Here is a 21277-nt window from a genome sequence, read left to right as displayed (position 1 = left end):
CAAATTGAAGAAATAGTTGATTAAATTTCAATTTGAATCTAACAAACATCAAACTAACAAATATTCACTTAAACAACAATACAAACATGAAATAAACATGAAAAATAACTAATTAATCTTTCATTTTGAAATCTGAAAATTAATTTTAATAAAACACATGAACATGAATAAAACCAAAAATCAAATATCCAACCATAGACATGAACAAACACAAACATTTGCCGATTTTAGATTCGAAAAATATCCAAACGAAATACGAACAAAAATAAAACTCAAAAACTACTAACCGGATCGAAACGAATATGTACGGACTGTTTTGACGAGCCTCGACCAAAACTCGACCAAACGACGACGACCAAACCTGAAACAAAGCTCGAACACGAAATATAGCGATACACAGTCGAAAGCAGAAGCTGAAGCAGTAGCAGCTGAATTTGGTTTTGTTTGGACGGAGCTTCTGCTTCAGCAGTAGCGGCAAATGATGGAGAAGGTCGACGCACTGGATGTAGCGAAGAAGAAATAACTGGGGGGTGTGTTTGGTGCTTGCGCGAAGAAGCTTGCAAGCAGGAGCAGCTGGCCATGGTGAGCTCAAGCAGCAACGACGCAGCAGGAGTAGTGCTCGATCAGCAAAAACGCAGCCAAGGCAGCGGCAAAGCAGTCGGGGAGGTCGACGTGGATGGCGGTGACGTTGGTTGTTCTGAGCTGGACGTAGCGGGCAGCAGAACGCTCATGATAGTATGAGGCGAAGAAGAAGAACCAACCATGATCAGTTGGAGCTCGACAAAGACGCAACAGTGGGGTTTTCTTTGGAAACCAGCCATGGTTGCTCCAATTGTCAAGTTTTCCGGCGATTGGAGGGGTCATTTGGAGACGAGGAAGAAGATGGAGACGTGATGTGAAGAGTTGGTTGTTGATGGGGCTGGTGAAGGGCAGCCATGGACGTTGGGTTGGAGTTTGGAGAAGAAAGAAGAAAAGAAGAAGAAGAATGATAGGGGGGGCGGATGACTTAGGTCATTTTTAGGGTTTTTGGGTTTTTTTTTTGTTTTGTTTTGTGTCTTTGAAATGCAAGATAGGGGTATTGGGTCTTTTGGGTTATGGACTGGGTCGACCCAGTTCGAAATGGACTGGGTCGTAGGGAAGAGTGGGCCATTTTTTGGGCCTGTGGCTTGAAATTGAAGAAGAGGCCTAATTCCGACTTTCTTTATATTTTCGCTCTCTTTTCTTCTTTTATTTTTTCTAAAACTAAATTATAAAAATACTTAAACTATTATTAAGAACTAAATTAAGTTATAAAAGCGCAAATTAACTCCCAATAACAATTAACGCACAATTAAGTATTAATTAAGCATAAAATTGTATATTTGGACATTAAATGCTAAAAATGCAAACGATGCCTATTTTTGTAATTTTTAATTTTTGTAAAACAAATTTAATTACTAACAATTGTAGAATTAAATCCTATATGCAAAATGCGACATATTTTTGTATTTTTTTATTAATTTAGCAAATAAACATGCACAGATAAATACAAATAATTATTCAAAATATCACAAAATTGCACACCAAGAAAAATTACTTCATTTTTTGAATTTTTTGAGAGTAATTCTCATATAGGGCAAAAATCACGTGCTTACAGCTGCTCCTCTTTGCCCGAAGACACGAAGGGTTTTCGTGCAAAGATAAAGCGAGCGATTTTTGCCCATTCGAGTACTCCGTTGAAGCATTTTTTGAAAAAAATTTGACCGAACCTTTGCTTCAAGGGTTTCCTAAATATCCTGGGCTAAACAAGAATCAGGTCAATGTAGTTCGGGAAACTTTGGTAGCTGGGACTACCGTTGGACTGCACTGTTACTGTTGTTGCATGCTATTACTACTGCTTTTCGATCTCCTTGTTACAACGTGCTTAAAAGAAAACAAGAAGCTAGGCTAGAGTACAATTTGTTTTTGTTGCCTTGCTTCCTTGTCTGCTTGCATTTCTTCCGGTACTTTTCTTCTTTTGACACATGCACTTGAGTTTGTGCTGTGACCTCTTGTTGCAACCTTCTGCCTTCCGGTGTTGGAATTTTTATTGTTTCCTGCTGGGGATTCTTGTTGTAACCTTTGCCTTCCGGTGGGGTTACTGACTTCAAAATCTGCAGTATAAGACTGAAAAGTATTCCTCTCGTTATACAGGTGGGCGCCTGGAAATGGAAAAATGAAATGTATGCCCGCATTATACTGGTGGGCGACCTGGAAATGGAAAACTGAAATGTATGCCTGCATTATACTGGTGGGCGACCTAGAATATGGAGTGAACAGACAAAATGTATTCCCTCATTATACTAGTGGGCGACCTAGAACTGAAATGTATTCCCGCATTATACTGGTGGGCGACCTAGAACTTAAATGTATTCCCGCATTTTACTGGTGGGCGACCTAGAACTTAAAAGTATTCCCGCATTATACTGGTGGGCGACCTAGAACTTAAATGTATTCCCGCATTTTACTGGTGGGCGACCTAGAACTGAAAAGTATTCCCGCATTATACTGGTGGGCGACCTAGAACTGAAATGTATTCCCGCATTATACTGGTGGGCGACCTAGAACTTAAATGTATTCCCGCATTTTACTGGTGGGCGACCTAGAACTTAAAAGTATTCCCGCATTATACTGGTGGGCGACCTAGAACTTAAATGTATTCCCGCATTTTACTGGTGGGCGACCTAGAACTGAAAAGTATTCCCGCATTATACTGGTGGGCGACCTAGAACTGAAATGTATTCCCGCATTATACTGGTGGGCGACCTAGAACTGAAATGTATTCCCGCATTATACTGGTGGGCGACCTAGAACTTAAATGTATTCCCGCATTATACTGGTGGGCGACCTAGAACTTAAATGTATTGAAACTGTTTCCCCGTTCTTCCGAGAAAATGACCTAGAACTTAAATGAAAAGACAGAAATGTATTCCCGCATTATACTGGTGGGTGACCTAGAACAGAAATGAAAAGACAAAATGTATTCCCGCATTATACTGGTGGGCGCCTAAAACAGAAATGAAAAGACAAAATGTATTCCCGCATTATACTGGTGGGCGCCTAATTGGTAAAGAATAATTTGAATTTGTTTCCTCGATTCTCCTAGAAAATTTCCACTTGTGGCAGAAAATTTTCTGCCCCAATTCTGGCGATCTTTCTTATGGCGTATCTTTAGGCCATCATCAACACTTTATTTTCCTGTTCAAATCAAAGAAAATTTAGTTAGTTTTTTTTTTTTTTTTGAAATATGGCGAGTGGTCATGTCACTCCTGATGGGGATGATTGTTCCCTTTCCCTTATTCCTGTTCGGCGTTCTCAAAACTTGTTGGGGATGATGTTATTTGCTGGGGATAACATTCTGCTGGGGATGGTTTTTCCATTTATCCCTTCACCATTTTGTATCTCAAAAATTTCTGGAGGTTATTTTGCCGAAGATGGATTTTCCTTTCTTCCCTTCCACTTCTGTGTTGTCCGACCACCTCGGAGCTTGGTCGATATTCGGTCGGAGTACTCTGGGGATCGTCTTGGAACTTGGCTTACAATTTCCTCAACATGTAAGCCATGTTGGGGATCGTTTTTCTGCTTGTTCGTTTTTTTTTCCGGCTCTTCCCCGTACTTTCCTTGCCATTTTAGGACAGTATTATTCGGCCTGGCAATCAACGTCTTTTGTCTTATTGCCTTGTCTCTGGATTGCCCTTTTCACCTTTTATGTTGTACCATTTTGGCAACTGGTAGTAAGCTTTGAAAGACCTTTCTTAAAACATAAATTTCTAGAAAAATTCTTTTAAACAAAGAAATGAAAAGATAGAAAAATGAGAAAATCTTTCTGGACAAATGATGGAAAAAAATGAACTTATCTGGGTGATACAACCGATTCCAATGATCATGTTGTGCATTCCGGATTAATCAACCCAGTCTATTTTGTGTCGATCAAACTTTCTGATGTCTTCACTTGCTGGGGATAAATAGGTGCCCAATTCTTCGTAAAATACGGATCTTTTCCGTCAATCTATCTTGTCGCCTTATAGTGCCCTTCGCGGGGTTTTCACTAACAAGGCTCTCTCATTTCTCACAACTCCCGTCGCCTTATGGTGCCTGTGAAGGTTTTCACTGATAAGACTCTCTCATTTTGTATTTCTCAGCTTACGTCGCCTTATGGCGCCTGTGAAGGTTTTCGCCGATAAGACTCTCTCATCTTATTTTCTCAGCTTGGGATTGGAGTGTTGCCGATAAGATTTTTCTCTGCCGGGAATTCTTTTGGCTATCAATTCTTTCAATTCATGATCCTCATTCAGTCAGGGACCGACGTTTTATTCTTGGTTTTCATTTGCTTATCTTAACACCTCTCGGATACTGATCGGAAGGTCTTTTTTTTTGGATATCAATATAGGTTTTAGAAGAAAAGGATATAAAATTCAAAATAACTTTAATGGGTAAAGTATTACAACCTCTGGAATCAAACTCTTTTTTTTTCAAAATTTAGAAACATAATTTCTGCCCCAGTTTTCTTACTTGGGGACGGAGCTTCTGCTTCAGCAGTAGCGGCAAATGATGGAGAAGGTCGACGCACTGGATGTAGCGAAGAAGAAATAACTGGGGGGTGTGTTTGGTGCTTGCGCGAAGAAGCTTGCAAGCAGGAGCAGCTGGCCATGGTGAGCTCAAGCAGCAACGATGCAGCAGGAGTAGTGCTCGACGAGCAAAAACGCAGCCAAGGCAGCGGCGAAGCAGTCGGGGAGGTCGACGTGGATGGCGGTGACGTTGGTTGTTCTGAGCTGGACGTAGCGGGCAGCAGAACGCTCATGATAGTATGAGGTGAAGAAGAAGAACCAACCATGATCAGTTGGAGCTCGACAAAGACGCAACAGTGGGGTTTTCTTCAGAAACCAGCCATGGTTGCTCCAATTGTCAAGTTTTCCGGCGATTGGAGGGGTCATTTGGAGACGAGGAAGAAGATGGAGACGTTATGTGAAGAGTTGGTTGTCGATGGGGCTGGTGAAGGGCAGCCATGGACGTTGGGTTGGAGCTTTGGAGGAAGAAGGAAGAAAAGAGGAAGAAGAATGATAGGGGGGGGCGGATGACTTAGGTCATTTTTAGGGTTTTTGGTTTTTTTTTTTTTTTTTGTTTTGTGTCTTTGAAATGCAAGATAGGGGTATTGGGTCTTTTGGGTTATGGACTGGGTCGACCCAGTTCGAAATGGACTGGGTCGTAGGGAAGATTGGGCCATTTTTTGGCATCACGTCTCCATCTTCTGGGTCTTCACATCACGTCTCCATCTTCTTCCTCGTCTCCAAATGACCCCTCCAATCGCCGGAAAACTTGACAATTGGAGCAACCATGGCTGGTTTCCGAAGAAAACCCCACTGTTGCGTCTTTGTCGAGCTCCAACTGATCATGGTTGGTTCTTCTTCTTCACCTCATACTATCATGAGCGTTCTGCTGCCCGCTACCTCCAACTCAGAACAACCAACGTCACCGCCATCCACGTCGACCTCCCCGACTGCTTCGCCGCTGCCTTGGCTGCGTTTTTGCTCGTCGAGCACTACTCCTGCTGCGTCGTTGCTGCTTGAGCTCACCATGGCCAGCTGCTCCTGCTTGCAAGCTTCTTCGCGCAAGCACCAAACACACCCCCCAGTTATTTCTTCTTCGCTACATCCAGTGCGTCGACCTTCTCCATCATTTGCCGCTACTGCTGAAGCAGAAGCTCCCCAGCAGAGTCGCCAGAGCTGTCACACCTCCTTTTTCCGGCTCCGCGAGGTGCGTAGGGAGTTTTTTCCAATTAAAGGACAGTCGAAACGGGATTGGTTTAATTATTTCAGAGTCGCCACTTGGGAGATTTAGGGTGTCCCAAGTCACCAATTTTAATCCCGAATCGAGGAAAAGAATGACTCTATATTACAGTCTGCGTACCAGAAATCCGGATAAGGAATTCTGTTAACCCGGGAGAAGGTGTTAGGCATTCCCGAGTTCCGTGGTTCTAGCACGGTCGCTCAACTGTTATATTCGGCTTATTTATACAATTATGAACCATGTGCAAATTTTATCTTTTACCGCTTTATTATTATAATTATTATTTTTTTAGGAATGTGAACATCGCTTAAAACATATCTTTGGACTGTGTCATATGAAATGCACCCACAATACGAAACATATTTTATTTGATATTTTAGGATTTAGATTTGGGTCGCATGAAATGCGCATCCGACTTTAAGAAGGTAAAATTAATTAAATCGCGCCTAAAGAGTCTAGCGCGTCATTATCTTTGGGGAAGGAAGTGAAATTCACTAAACAATCCATCCCAAATTCTAAGTAATTTTTTTTTAAAATAATTAAATAAATAAATGAGATTGGAGAATCCTGTAAATTTGTATTATTTACATCTATTTATTTTTAGCGAAATCCTTCCTTATTTTAAGAATATCCCTTAATGACTACCTTTTTATTATTACCAAGTTTATCTATAAATATAAAATCAATATCTACATTCTTGAAAATAACATATTAAATAGAAGAGAAAAACAAATATTAACAGAAAGTAATAAAATTATAATCATAAATACAACATGGAATTGTCGAAAAATAAAATAAAAAATAAAATAAAAAAATTATCCCATAGTTGGATTAAAATTCAAATTGTTAGTAAGACTTAAGCTTATTGAAACTAATTATTTACAAATACTGAAAATTGAAAGAAAGAAAAAAAAACTTGATTACTAAACCATATTTCTAAAAAATTTAAACCATTTAACCTTAACTAACTTTGTTTTAATTCACATCATGTCCTAATACTTGTTCGCAAACTAATTCATGTTTTAACTGAAATTGACTACATGATTCCGATTAACTTATCGTTGACGAAAAACCTTATGAATAAGGAATTTAGTTAATTTTTGCAAAACTGATTCAATAACGCCATTTTTACGTTATTTCTTCTATTTTTTTTATTAAACAGTTTTAATTAATAATCAGGCTTAAATATATTTCCTAATAATCTGGTAAAGGCGTTATTTAATATGTCGCTATAATATGCCTAGTTATGCCGATGACAGTGATTTACAGAATAATAATACATGAATAACCTAAATACAATACAAAAAATTAAATTAAACTAAATTAAAAATTTAACACTCCATTCTTCATTTCAGCTTACAAAATGCCAAAATTACAGTTGTGTACCTGATATTGTCAATATAAGAAGAAGAAAGTCAGCAACGTAATACGTAACACAGCAACAACAACAATAACCAGCAATAACCAGTCAACGAAAATCCCAGTGACAGCTTTGAAAAATTCAAAATAAAATCCAGGAATGCCGAAAATAATGGACAGAAACCAAGGGAAATTTTCAGATTTTTGAAAGGCTAGTTAATCTTCAACCCTTAATTTCTACACCTGTATAGCAGAATATTTATCAGGTGTGTACTACTTTCTCTTCTAATTTTCAACTTTTTTTTTTCTTTGTATGTTTTTCTTTTCTTGAGAGTTTCAATGTTTTTTTTCGGAATAAATGTTCAGCTTTTTTTTTCTGTCTGTATTTCTTGTCCATTTTTCAGACCTCTATATATATAATCCCCATCCTTTAATCAATTAAAATCAATCCCTTTCTCTACCAAACCCATTATCTTCCCACTCATCCCCATTACATTAAATAAATATATCACACCACCCCATTATATTTTGTCCCCCATGCCTAACATAAAATAATGCAAGATTCCCCTTTAAATTAAATCTTGTCCCCCTTTATATTAAATAATCATATCACAACCCACCCCATTATATTTTGTCCCCCATGCTTCAAATAAACAATTACAAAATGTACAATTCCTAAACTACCCCTTCCGACCTTACTGAAATTACCAAACTACCCCTGAACGTATTACAAATTTACCAAACTACCCATCAGCTATAACACATCAATTAATCAAACTTAACCAAAATATAGACAATATGATCAATTTCTAACAATGTTCAAACAACAATATGAACACGGATGAACATCATAACAACAATATCACATGAACATGATTTTAACAACATTTCAACAACAAATCACATGAACACAAATTGAACAACCAAGAACAACTAAAATTTGATTGAACAATATTTTAGCAACAAACAATCCTATTTTCTGATTCAACACCAACAACAAACAAAGTATGAAGATTTCTAAATTCAATCATATTGAACTTAAAATCCACTCTAACAACATTACAACAAACAATTCTTATATTAAACTTTAAACAAGATTATGAGAACAATTCAAGAAATAATCATAAATGGTAAACAAGAAATTAAACTATACAAAATTCGGATTCAAGATCATCCAAACAAAGTATGAACATGAATTAAATCTATATTAAACAACAAACGTGACGGATTCAAACGATTAAATCAATATATTTCCTTCAACACAACTAAAATTTTTTAGACATAACAAGATTTGTTGTTAGAAACAATTATGAACTTAAACTTGAACTTAACAATATTAACAATTTCTAAAAATACATAAACACATGAAACAAATTGAAGAAATAATCAATTAAACTTCAATTTGAATCTAACAAACATCAAACTAACAAATATTTATTCTAACAATAAAACAAACATGAAATAAACATGAAAAAACCACTAATTAACTTTCCATTTGAAATCTGAAAATTAATTCAATCAAAACATATGAACAAACTAGAAAATTATTTCAATGAAGAACAAACCAAACAAGAATTGAATCATTTATCGATTTTGGATCCAAAAAATACCAAACAAAATATGGACGATAAATGAGATTCAAAAGACCAACTAACCGGAAATGAAACGACGAACAACGACCAACCAACGACGAACTCGAACAGTGATCGACGACATCGACCAAAACTCAATCAGGTATGCGAACTCAACTGGACCGAAGCAGCTGCAATGGGATTTGTTTGGATGACGAAGAAGAAAGCCGAAGAAGCTGGCCACGGCGAGCTGTAGCATCGCAGAGCAGCAGTGACAGCTGCCATGGCGAGCTGTGGGAAGAAGAAACAGTGTGAAGTAGAAACGTGCAGCCATGGTGATGAGGCAGAAGTGGTCGCGGGCATGGCGAGTTTTCCGGCGACTTAGGGTGAGCTAGGACGAAGAAGAAACTGGCAGCAGCCATGGCGACGTGAAGCTGGCAGCAGTGACGCAACCATGGTAGTAACAACAGTGGAGAAGAAGAATAAGAAGCAGGCGACGTAGTTGGGGAAGCCATGGATGAGCTTTGAGCTCACCATGGATGACGAAGCTCGATGGAGGAGGGCAGCTATGGAGTTGTTGGTGCGTGTGTGTGTGAGTGTGATGGGGTGGTCGTGGTGGAGGGTGGTCGACGTTGGTGAGGGAAGCCATGGTTGTGCTTTGGAGTTTTGAGGAAGAAGAAGGAGAAATGGGGGGGGGGGGGCGGATGCTTAGGCATTTTTAGGGTTTACTATTCTTTTTTTTTTGTTTTTCTTTGTTTTATTTTTTTGAAATGCAAGATAATAGGGTGTTGGGTTATGGACCGGGTTGACCCAGTTCAAAATGGACTGGGTCGTAGGGAAGATTGGGCCATTTTTTGGGCCTGTGACTTGAAATTGAAGAAAAGGCCCAATTCCGACTTTATTATATTTTCGCTCTCTTTTCTTCTTTTATTTTTCTAAAACTAAATTATAAAAATACTTAAACTATTATTAAGAACTAAATTAAGTTATAAAAGCGCAAATTAACTCCCAATAACAATTAACGCACAATTAAGTATTAATTAAGCATAAAATTGTATATTTGGACATTAAATGCTAAAAATGCACACGATGCCTATTTTTGTAATTTTTATATTTTTGTATAACAAATTTAATTATTATCAATTGTAGAATTAAATCCTACATGCAAAATGCGACATATTTTTGTATTTTTTATTAATTTAGCAAATAAACATGCACAGACAAATACAAATAATTATTCAAAATATCACAAAATATCACAAAATTGCACATCAAAGAAAAATCATTTTATTTTTGAATTTTTTTTGGGAGTAATTCTCATATTGGGCAAAAATCACATGATTACAGTAGGGCATGAAAATATAAACTTAAATTTGAGAAATTATTTATGCACAAACATGCCAAACGCTCCAATCATTAGTCATCCAGGATATCAAATAGAGAATTTTATTTTCTTACAAAATAATTATATCATTACACAATATGAATTATACCTTGTAAGACCTAGTCAATAAAATCTTACACCTCTATTATTGAATTTAATACAACAACACGTTTATTTGCTAATAGTCAATGTGTAAACCTATTATATGACTAGTATTTAATCATGGGGACCATGGGGAGTCATCCCCAACACCATTGAATTTAAAAAGAATTAAAATTATTAAGAAATAATTTCCAAAAAATAGAAAAACGTCCAAAACACAGTCCAAACGACCTCAAAACGCTGAAAAATACCATGATTCACTGCATAAGCAGTGAGGTTTTCTCACCACGTCGTTTCCGATGGACCCACCAAATTTCAGCTCAATCGGAGTCCGTCAAGTTCGCAGACCTCCGAAAATTCCGGCTATTCGGTCAAAAACAGGTTTTGCGTTTTTCTAGGATTTACCCCAAAAAATTCAGATAATCTCAATCAAATATCAATAAGAAAATATATATCTCATGATTATAAGAATAATCCATAAATTATGCACAGTTAATTCACAAAACAGCAGTGTAGTTTTTCAGAAAATCACATATATATGTAATTCAAAAAATGCACATAAACACCATATTCTTGTTTCATGAAAAACTTAGCTATCTAATTAGATGTGAGTGAGCTCTGATACCAATTGATGAATTATTATATGCAGCGGAAGCAATCCCAGTATCAAAATCACATGTAATTTAGACAACTAGCATAAACGGGATTTCACGGGTTACCTCTTGAAGCGTGAACATATCTCTTATACCACGTGAGCCTTCAGTTCCATAACTTCTCAATGGAATCTCCATCACTCGCACAATCGTGATCCTCGAACGTTCCACGGTCTTCTAATGTGTTACCCAAATAATACCCGAAAATAGCAATTTCGTGTGGGCGAAATTTCTAGGAAAACTTGGCTGAAAATTTCAGCCACCATGTACTCATCCCTCTAGATGGAAAACCTTATGTATTTATAGCACAAGTTTTAAGGGTTAAGACCCTTTTCCAAAACTATTAGGTTTTCTTTTCCACCGGAAAAAGGATTCCTTTATTTCCTATTATTTAGGCACAGTAGAGACCACAGAATTTAATTAACAAGGCTTCCAATTATGGAATTAATTTGTAATTTTCGGAATTAATATCCACCATAATTAATTACGAATTATTCCACTAAAAATTCGTAATTACACTCCTTATTCAATTTCGAAATTCATCCATTAAATCTTATTTAACTCCCCATGTTAAGATTCAGATACGAATCAATTAAATTAAATTACTGACGATTTAATTTATTGATTATTTCCTTTAGACTTTCGCTTAACTTATTTCATGTGTCGGATACAAAATCCACCGGCCGGGTTTACACATGAAAACTTATAAGCTTTCATAAAGGTATATCATCAATCTCTAAACTGAGACATGGATTCCATCAACTAACTATTACTTCGCCAATATATATTATTATTATCCAATTTACAGGCATATTAACCCACGAAAGAATCTCGCCTTTTAATAAATCAAAACAATAATAATATACACAGCTAATAATAATTATATCAAGATTAAGAGTATAAGTACATTTAATGGCTAGAGAGTTTATTTTATTAAGTCGGTATAAAATACTTATCTCTACCTGGTCCGTTCAATACATACAAAATGTACTAGCACAAGAAGTTGGAATGAAACCATTCCCATAATCAAGATTAATTATATTTAATCTTGTGCTACAATCATTCCTGATGGTTTGTCCAATTCCATCATTAGATTGTGAACTCAAACTTTATACTTATAAGAACCGATGATTTAATCTTCCGTGTATAAGCTAAACTCTATACACTAAATCATCTACTATATAAGCAAAGGACACAGACTATTATATGATCTATTTAAAACTTTATTAAAACTGAATAAACAATTATTTCATAATAAATACTATATCTAAACCAAACTCATGGTTAATAGTATATATCTCAACAATCTCCCACTTAGACTTTTAACCATGATAATTATTAGAATATACTATATCCAAATACATGGTTAATAATATATGCCCCAACAACATCAGTGTCCCCGTCAGATTTTTTTTGACACATCATCATTAATTTATTTCTCATATTTTTTTAAACAAATTCATTCCACCATCACCTCTACCACCTTCTTTATTCCCCAGTATTCCCTCTACCTTTACTAACACCTTCAAAATAATGTTAGGTTACAAATAATCAAGAGAATAAACTGATAAATTTTTCTGTATTTAGCCCCAAATCGTAAAATTGCCTAACCACCAAAAGAACATGCCATTAGAAATAACCAACCAAAAGACTATCATCACCAAAAACTTCACCCAAAATTTTTGAAATTTCGCTACAGATAAACTTGTCGGAAACATATTTCATCAGCAATCTTCTTCCAGTATTTTTATTTATTTTCTTTGCAAAAGCTCATCTTAAAAGTTGGGGAATGGGGATGTGGGAAAGAAATTTTCCCAAAAAATACTGCTAATCTAGCGGTGATTTCGGATGTCTAGGGAAGTTATTGGTTGATGAAGAGGTGGTGGAGGAGGGTTGTGTTGCAATGGTTTTTGGGTTAAAGTGGGGGAGGATGGATAACATCAAAAAAAGGGAGGGGGGGGGGGGGAGTGGCTGAAGCGGCAGAAAGTGAAAGAGAAGAAACACTCTTCTTTCACTTTTTAATTTATGTCTGTATTTTTTTAATCATTTTTGATTTAAATATATATATTCACGCTCCTTATACACGTGCAATACAAGTATTTTGTCAAATTCAACGGTTAAGTTGCCACATAGACTTGGTCAACAGTCAGAGGAATTTAAAATGCTGATTTTGAACAATTATAAATGTCTGGATGAAACTTTATTAAGTATAGGAACCGAGATGACAAACACGAACAAGTATAAGTATCTGCCGGCCTATTATGCCTTAAAGAAAAGAACTTCAAACTAAAGATGGAAATTTAATAAGGTTCATTGCAGAAAGGGACTGATCTCGACGATTCAGTCTTTAATTTGCGAGAAAATAAATAAGCAAATAAATTAAAGGAGGTGAATTCAAAAAAGCATCTTCAGTTCCAACTAATTCATGCCAGGCCCAGGTACTCCCATTGCTAAAACTAAAAGTGTGTGTTCCCGTATTTTATTTTGCTGCGTACAACTTTAAATAGGATAAGAAATGTTACTTTATAATTCATTGTCAATTTAGATTGGAGATGTTAATTACACATCGTGTCGTCATTGAAGTTGGTTTCGTAAAGCACTAGCTAATTTAAATCGAAATCTATTGAAAGAGAAATCAGAGCAATGCACGAGAGCTTCTACTTGTTTAACGAAGATCAGAAAGTACAGCTTGAGCTTCACATTTATGTATTAAAGAAGAATTAACAAGTTTATATTGAACACTGTATAATCATTTTCTCTTCATCTATCCTTTCTTAATTTTGTATTATCAAAATAATTACTAATTGCGTCGCTATGATATTCGTATATTTCTTATGATGTACTGTAATATGTCCTATCTATTTCAACTCACAAAATGCAACAATACATAATTATGCATATATACACAATACTCGGTCTTAGCTGTAGACATGTAATTTTGACCTGAACTTTCGAATTACCTTTAATAGTTCTAGTATTTTTTGTAGGATATTTGTCTGGATTTATTTCTATAAGATTTCACTTTATTATTAACTTTAATTCTATTTTTAAAGGCGCAAATTTTTTAAAAAAATACAAAAAATAGTTTCCTTATATATTTTCTTATTTTTAACTTAAGGCCATCAGTATTTTATAGCAAATATATTTTTATTTTTATTTTTACTACGATTTTTACGTATTTTTCTCTACTTTTATTTTTAATGTATTAATTTATATAATAAATATATATATAAAATATATAGTTGCATTTTGTTATATAATTTACCCTAGTTAATTAGAATTGAATTATATTTTGAGAAGAAAAGGTTTAAGTGTTTCTTAATTGATGGATTTTAAAGAGTCATAGTCCCAAATTTAGGCCCAAATTCGACCAAGCTTGAGCCCAAATTGGGGCAACCCAATTCCCTTAATTCTTGACCCACACCCAACCCCTTCGACCCGCCAGACCTACCCGCCCCGCCCCGCTTTTGGCCTTAAATCTCAGCCATTCATTTCCTCTCATCCAATGGCCCACATTTCATTTTAACCCCATATAAAATCCTAATATTTCCCAAACCCTGAACCTAAATCCCAACCCAAATCGCCCCCCCCCTTTCCCAGCCCCTGCCCGCATCCCTTGCCACTCGTACTCGCCGGAAAACTCAGTAAATCGGCCGAGTTAACTCACATGGTCCCCTCATGGTCCCCGCTCATCATTAGGATTTGATTCTACGCGTTTTTTTCCTATTTTTCATTTTTCGGATTTCTCTTTTAGGCAAAATAGGAAAAATGGGGTGCGTAGGATTGAGTTGCACTCGATCTACTCCCTCCATTTCTCTTATCTCACCAATATAAGAGATTTTCCGATTTTGGTTTTGATTTTTCGGAGAATTTCGTGGGGATTTTCGGATTTTTGAGGGGTTTTTGCGATTTCTTGCAGAGGAAGGAGAGAAGCTTCGGGAGGGTGCTATATATTTGGGTCTGGATAGAGATTGAAAGGAGACAGAGAAAATTGGAGAAAAGAGGAGGGTTTGATTTTCAGAGATCTATTTTTCCTTTTTCTGGGTTTGCTTCTGTTTTTTTCTTTTATTTCAAAGAGTCAAAAAAAAAAAAAATCAAAAAAAAAAATAATCAGAAAATAGGGAGTCTTGGAGAGGAGGAAAAATCGAAATAGAGATTTTTTTTAGAAAAAATAGGAAAGGTTTAATGGTTTGGTCCTGATTCTCTGATTTTGATTCAATTTTAAAATGACGAAAACAAATATTGTGGTCTCTTCTTTGTGATTCGGATTTTCGAAACGGAGTGAAGCAGAGTTGGATGTTCGATTTGTGGAATTGCTGTTCGAGTCTTCCGGTTGCAGTTCGTCGTCGTTGCTCATTTTAACTGTTGTAATTTTCCGAGAGATTAATTGAAAAGCTTTAACAGGTTCATCTCTTTCTCTTTTCTTCTTATGTCTAAGAGTGTGAATTAAAACACTAATGATGGCTGGAGTTTGTTAGTTCATCTTAGTGTAATATGTGTTATTCCTATTATTGTTCCCTCTTCAGCTTTTTGTGATGAGTTTTCTGAAGTTTGAGTCATGGCTAGTTTTATTTGGGTTACATATTGCTGCAATACCATCATGTGAATTTGTGTTGACTGTTTGGAGTATTCGTTCCAATGAAATATTCTTTCTGTTCGGAGTAAACTTTTGATAGTGAAGATTAAAAAACAGTGAAAGTGATTGACTAGCACTTCTATAGCTTTGTCCGAGGTTCTTTTCCATGCTTTCTGTAAATGGTCATTTTGTGTCTAACTTACTTGACTCCTAAAAATATTTTAGTAGACGAACGGCAAGTTTTGGTGCATTTTCTTTTCCTTCTGGTTGTTTAAGCACATGAATGACTGTTTGAAAGCTTCATTATCTTTTACTGTGACATTTACCATGCTAGTCCTGTGAATATTTGGCTTTCATTCGATTGTCTTTTCCTGCTATGTTTAGTAATTAATTCTATGCTAGTGCTTTGTTAGACTTGTTCGGTCACATGCAATTGATTTGGAAGATTAATTAATATAAGCTTGCTTAGCCTGTATTTTGCCTGATGAGGAACTAACAGAAAAATGGGGTGATAGAAAACTTCGATGCTCTTTGGATAGATTTATTCACTGTCCTTAGTAGATGTGCCATAGTTTTCCCTAGTTGGCCCTCTCCTTTAAATGTGCGAACATTTATCTGATTAGGTTCTTTGTTTGGTTTGTTGGATCAATGTTTGGTGCACCTACTTGTCACGGGGGATTATAGTTAAGTGAATGAAGGATAAAAGAACATGACCATGAGTTGAATTTTTCTTCTATTTATGTCCCTTTTATTTACTTTGTCGCATCATTCATTAGGACCATGTTTAGGCCGGCTACTGCCTAACCAAGGATTTTGTTAGTTTCGAGGTTGTTTTTTTAGTTAAATTTATCCGGGGAATGCTCCGAAGGATTTGTATATATTTTATTTCGGGGTATGCCCTGAAGTATTTGTACTTGGAGATCGATAGTAGAACTTGTAGTATTTTATTTTTATTTTTATTTTTACTTTTCTTTTTTATTAGGTGGGGACGACCTCGAGCTTCGTGTGTGTTTATTTTGCTTTTCCATGATTCCACCTCAACTTGAATATTTTAAAAGCCAACTAGATCGAGTACACAACCGTGACTTTCACGGGACTCGGGGAATGCCTAACACCTTCTCCCCCAGTCAAATGAACCCCCTTACCCAAATTCTGGTGTAGACTTAGTTTTAGAGTTCAAAGTGTCTTGAAAGGAAAATTATTATTTTTGGAAAAACGGTGACCTGACACACCGAAATCAAATGTCAGGTGGCAGGTGGCGACTCTAAAGTTAATCCTTTTGAACACACAATTTTGTCACTTTTCAAATTGAAAACTTTTTTTAAGCTTTTTTTGCGAAATCCTTTTATTAAGAGGGTTTAGTGAAGTTTGTTAAAAAAGGGGTGTGGCATTAGCTCTCTTCAAGTTTGGATTTATTTACTTTATTATTTAGTCGGTGAAAAACTTTACATAATAAATCCTTTCTCTTAACTAGAACTAGCAACATCATTCATTTCTTGTTGCTCCTGGCAACAAACATGTATGAACTAATGTGTACGGATAGTTCAAAGTCTCGATAATTAGCTTTCGGTCTTCCGATCGAAAAACAGCGTTGATAAAGGCGTGTAGATAAAAGATTTTCCATTTCTTAGCCGGAATGATATATGGCCATGAAAGAGGAATTAAGTGGAATAGAATTAACTGGGTGGTAGAGTCGTGAAAGTGTATTCCAACAGGAGTTTCACATAAGGATCTAGTTTAATTACTAGAACATAGCCTTGCTCTTATTTCCGTGTACGACAGGAACCACAAGTTAAGTACAATCTTATTATTTTAGTGTGCACCTAGACACAAGAAGAAAGAAGGTGAATTGTGTCTTATCCGATTTTACGAAGAATCAAGTTTTTTGATACACCCAAAACAGATAGAAACAACTAGTAAAGTGCAGAATATAAATACTACTAAAAAATAATAGGAAATAGCGACGAAAAAATTATATAGCTAAACAGCAAAATCCGTCCTACTTAGCGACGGATTAGCGAATTTACCAAAAAAATCTGTTAGCTACGAGCGATTTAGCGGCGCAGTTCGTAGCTAATTTCAGTTTTTTTAGTAGTGAAAGACCACAATAATTTTTACGTAGAAAACCTCCTTGTATAAAGGGAGTAAAAAACTACGACATACTCTCGTAGGATTTTCCTTCAAACATTACAAGAAAGTGCAGATATGACGACATTTAATAAATATCGTATTACATTATTTTATGTCACAAGTTCGTCTACCTACATTTAATTTACATCTGCATCAAATGTCGGTAAGAAATTTACGACACATAAATGTCGATAAGAAATTTACGACACTTATTCTACGACATATAGGTAAATGTCTATAAAAAATTGCATCAAATGTCGGTAAATGTCTTTGAGTCGAGGGTCTCCCAAAAACAGTCTCTCTACCCTCGAAGTAGGGATAAGATCTGCATACACTCTATCCTCCCCTGCCCTACTAGTGAGATTATTACTGGGTTGTTGTTGTTGTCTATAAAATTTTATGATATTTAGGTAAATATCGTAAGAATTTTACAACATTTAGTTTACGACATCCCGGAAACGTCACTTAAAATTTCCGACATATAAAGCAATATAGTAAAAAAATATGACATTTACGTGTGACCTTTATAAAATATAGTTTTGAAATTTCTGACAGTTTGTTGAATGCCAATGAGAAGATTTGCAACATTTACGAAATATCGTATGTACTTTACGTGATATTCATTAAAAAATTAGTGATATATCATTTACAACTTAGAAAAATGTTGCATTAAAGTTTTGGCGTTTAATTAATGTTGGTATCATATTTTATAGAATGATAATAATAATAATGCTTTATTTGGTTTCATCATGAAGTCATTTACATTAAATGTAACTTTTATAACTAACATGAAATAAATGTATAGCAAATATCGTTTATACAGTAAACAAAGAAAAAAGTAATATAAAACATACTTATTACTAGATAGATGGTGCCAAATCAAATAATTTGTTCTTGTAATGACCTGATCAGTTATTTTGAGTTTTAGCATTTCGTTCGATGATTTAAGCTCTTGAGTAGCTTCATATGCTGTATTATGACTTGCGTATATGGTTAGTTTTAATATTCATATGGTTCGAATTGATTTGATAGAATGGTTCTCGATTTGGAAACTTTAAGTATGAAAAGTTGACCAAAGTTTGACTTTGAGTAAACGACCTTGGAATTGGGATTGATGATTTCAATGGGTTTGTGTGATGGTACTTGGGCGCATGTTCGGATATGAATTTGGATATTCCTAGAAGGTTTTAGCTCTATTTATTGAAAGTTGGCAATTTTAAAAGGCAGAATAGCCTAGTAGACACTTGTACTTGTCCCACTTGGTCATGCCGGTCCCAGTACTCTATAGTTTGCCAATTGAACACTTATACTTGTTCAAAAAACCCTAATTTTTTATCTGGAAAGGCATTCAAGATTCCTCTATCTTCCCCAAATATACCATAATATCATGATTAATACCATAATATCAATATATAGAATTTGAACAAGTATAAGTGTTCAATTGGCAAACTATAGAGTACTGGGACCGGCATAACCAAGTGGGACAAGTACAAGTGTCTACTAGGCTATTCTGCTATTTAAAAAATTTAAAAAGTTCATAAGTTTAAACGGAAGTTGACTTTGGTGTTATCAGACTCGGATTGTGTTTTTGAGACCTTGAAAATTTTCATTTAGTTGGATGGAATACGTGTGCAAAATTTAACTGTAATCCGGAATGTCTGAGCGTAATTCGGATGAGTTCGACGAAATAGGCATGTTCGAAAGTTAAGAGAATAATTTTAATCTTCGATTCGTGGTTTTAATATTATTTGCAATGTTTCAAGTCTTTGAATAAATTTGGATAATGTATTTGGACTTGTTTTCATGATTGGACGGAGTCTCGAGGGGCTCAGGTGTGTTTGGGGATGGTTTCAGACCATTTTGGTTGAGTTTGGAGCTGCTGTGTTGCTGGTATTCTGGAGTGCTTCGCGATCGCGGAGCTAGGATCAAGATTGCAGAGAAGAATTTGGCCAATCAGGGCTTTGTGCTTCGTGTTCGCAATGGTTCCTTCACGTTCACGTGTTGTAAGCAGACTGGTATACGAGTTCACATGTCTCTAATTGTGTTCGCGTAGAACGGGAGCGTGGCCGGTGTCTGGTTAATGCATTCGCGGTTGGTCAGACGCTTCGCGATGTTGTGAGAGCAGCAGGCCTTCGCGATTGCATGGCCTCTTTCGCGATCGCGTAGAGCATTTTCCTGAGCAGCAGTGTTTTGTGCTTCGCGAATGCGAAACTTGTGCCATGTTCGCGAAGGGTACTTCTGGGCAGATTATTTAAGATATTATTTCAAGACTTTTACTCAGGCTCTCATATTCTAAGCCATAGACTTGGAAATAGGTGATTTTTCATGGGGATTTTCATGCAAGGCAAGAGGGAAAGTGATTTCTACCTATTTGTGATTATAATTCAAAGATCTACATGGACTCCTACATCCAAAAATATTGAAAGAAAATTTGGGGTTTTTGCCTATACTTTTAAGAGATTGTATTTTGTAATTTTGACCATCGATTAGATCCGGATTTGGATCTAATTATATTTCGACTCAGTAGGTTATGGGTCATCGGATTTTAGTAATGGTTTCGAATTTCGGGCACATGCGTCCAGGTTGACTTTTTGGGAATTCATCAAAGATTGAAGTTCTATTCACTTCCTATAACATTGTTTGACTTCCTTGGATGAAGCTTGACTTGGATTTTCATGATTGAGGGCTGGAGCGAGGTTTTGACGCAATTTTTGATTGAGGCTAGGCAAGAAAGAGGTAAGTCTCATGGCTAATCTTATTAAGAGGGAAACCCCTAGGATTTTACTTGATTGTTATGTGTTTATGGTATTGGGGGTATGTATATACGGGATGTCGAGCGTATATGCACTTACAAAAATTATATCATGTCCGGGTACAATTGAGATACTTTATGCCTTTTTTTAATTATGTGCTCATCTTGACTTATGATTTGTTTGACTTGTATGAATACATTCACCTCTTATTCGTGTTTGAGATCATACCCAGATTTATGGTTATTTATGAAGATATGGGAGCTTGTTCTTGATATGTTGAATTGCTTGAATCATCTGCTGTCATATAGAAATTTCTTGAGCACATATTCACATGATTATTATTAAGTTCCTGTGCATCTTTTATCTATTAATTCTTAGGCACAAACATATGTGTTATATTTGGATACTTGAATTGGACTCAAATTGTGGCACGAAAGACAGTTTCGTGCGGTTGAGATACAATTATGGAACATGACATGATGAGCGGATATTTAATCATAGGTGAGCTATCAAGCTTCTTTTTGTGCTTGGATTTGTTACCATTCCCTCGGAGTCAGGTATACCCATGTTAATTTGAGCGTGGTCGATATACGAATTATATATCGGGTCAATACGTAGATTTTGTATTGGTTACTGTAATACATGAATTTTGTATGGAATACATGAATTTTATATCAGGGTACATGGATTTTGTATCGGTTATGGTAAGAGGTAGGGTCTTGAGCATGAACAGATATTATTTACTCATTTAGAAGTATTTATTTAAATGGTAACTATTGCATGTCACCTATATATGCTAGTTGGGAGCCTTGAGTCCGTTGATTGAAGCATGCCATCTTTACATATCATATCTGAGCAGCGCTATGATTATCTTTGAATTGAAAAAGCATGCTTTACATCTCTCGGCTATTAATATCTTTGATACTTGTTATTCATGAGATTAT

The 21277-nt window shown here is 35.9% G+C and overlaps 1 long non-coding RNA gene across 1 annotated transcript; it reads left to right on the top strand.

Moving 5' to 3' along the window:
- Positions 1-14461: 14461 nt before the first annotated feature.
- Positions 14462-20209, top strand: LOC107774319 (uncharacterized). Its single transcript, XR_001645472.2, has 2 exons — positions 14462-15278; positions 19435-20209. It is a non-coding gene; the product is annotated as an uncharacterized LOC107774319 (long non-coding RNA).
- Positions 20210-21277: the final 1068 nt, after the last annotated feature.

The sequence above is a fragment of the Nicotiana tabacum genome, chromosome 1 (assembly GCF_000715075.1).
Source record: "Nicotiana tabacum cultivar K326 chromosome 1, ASM71507v2, whole genome shotgun sequence".
In the NCBI taxonomy this organism is placed as follows: domain Eukaryota; kingdom Viridiplantae; phylum Streptophyta; class Magnoliopsida; order Solanales; family Solanaceae; genus Nicotiana; species Nicotiana tabacum.
The sequence above is the reverse complement of the archived record's forward strand: the minus strand, read 5'-3'. Positions and strand labels throughout refer to the sequence as shown.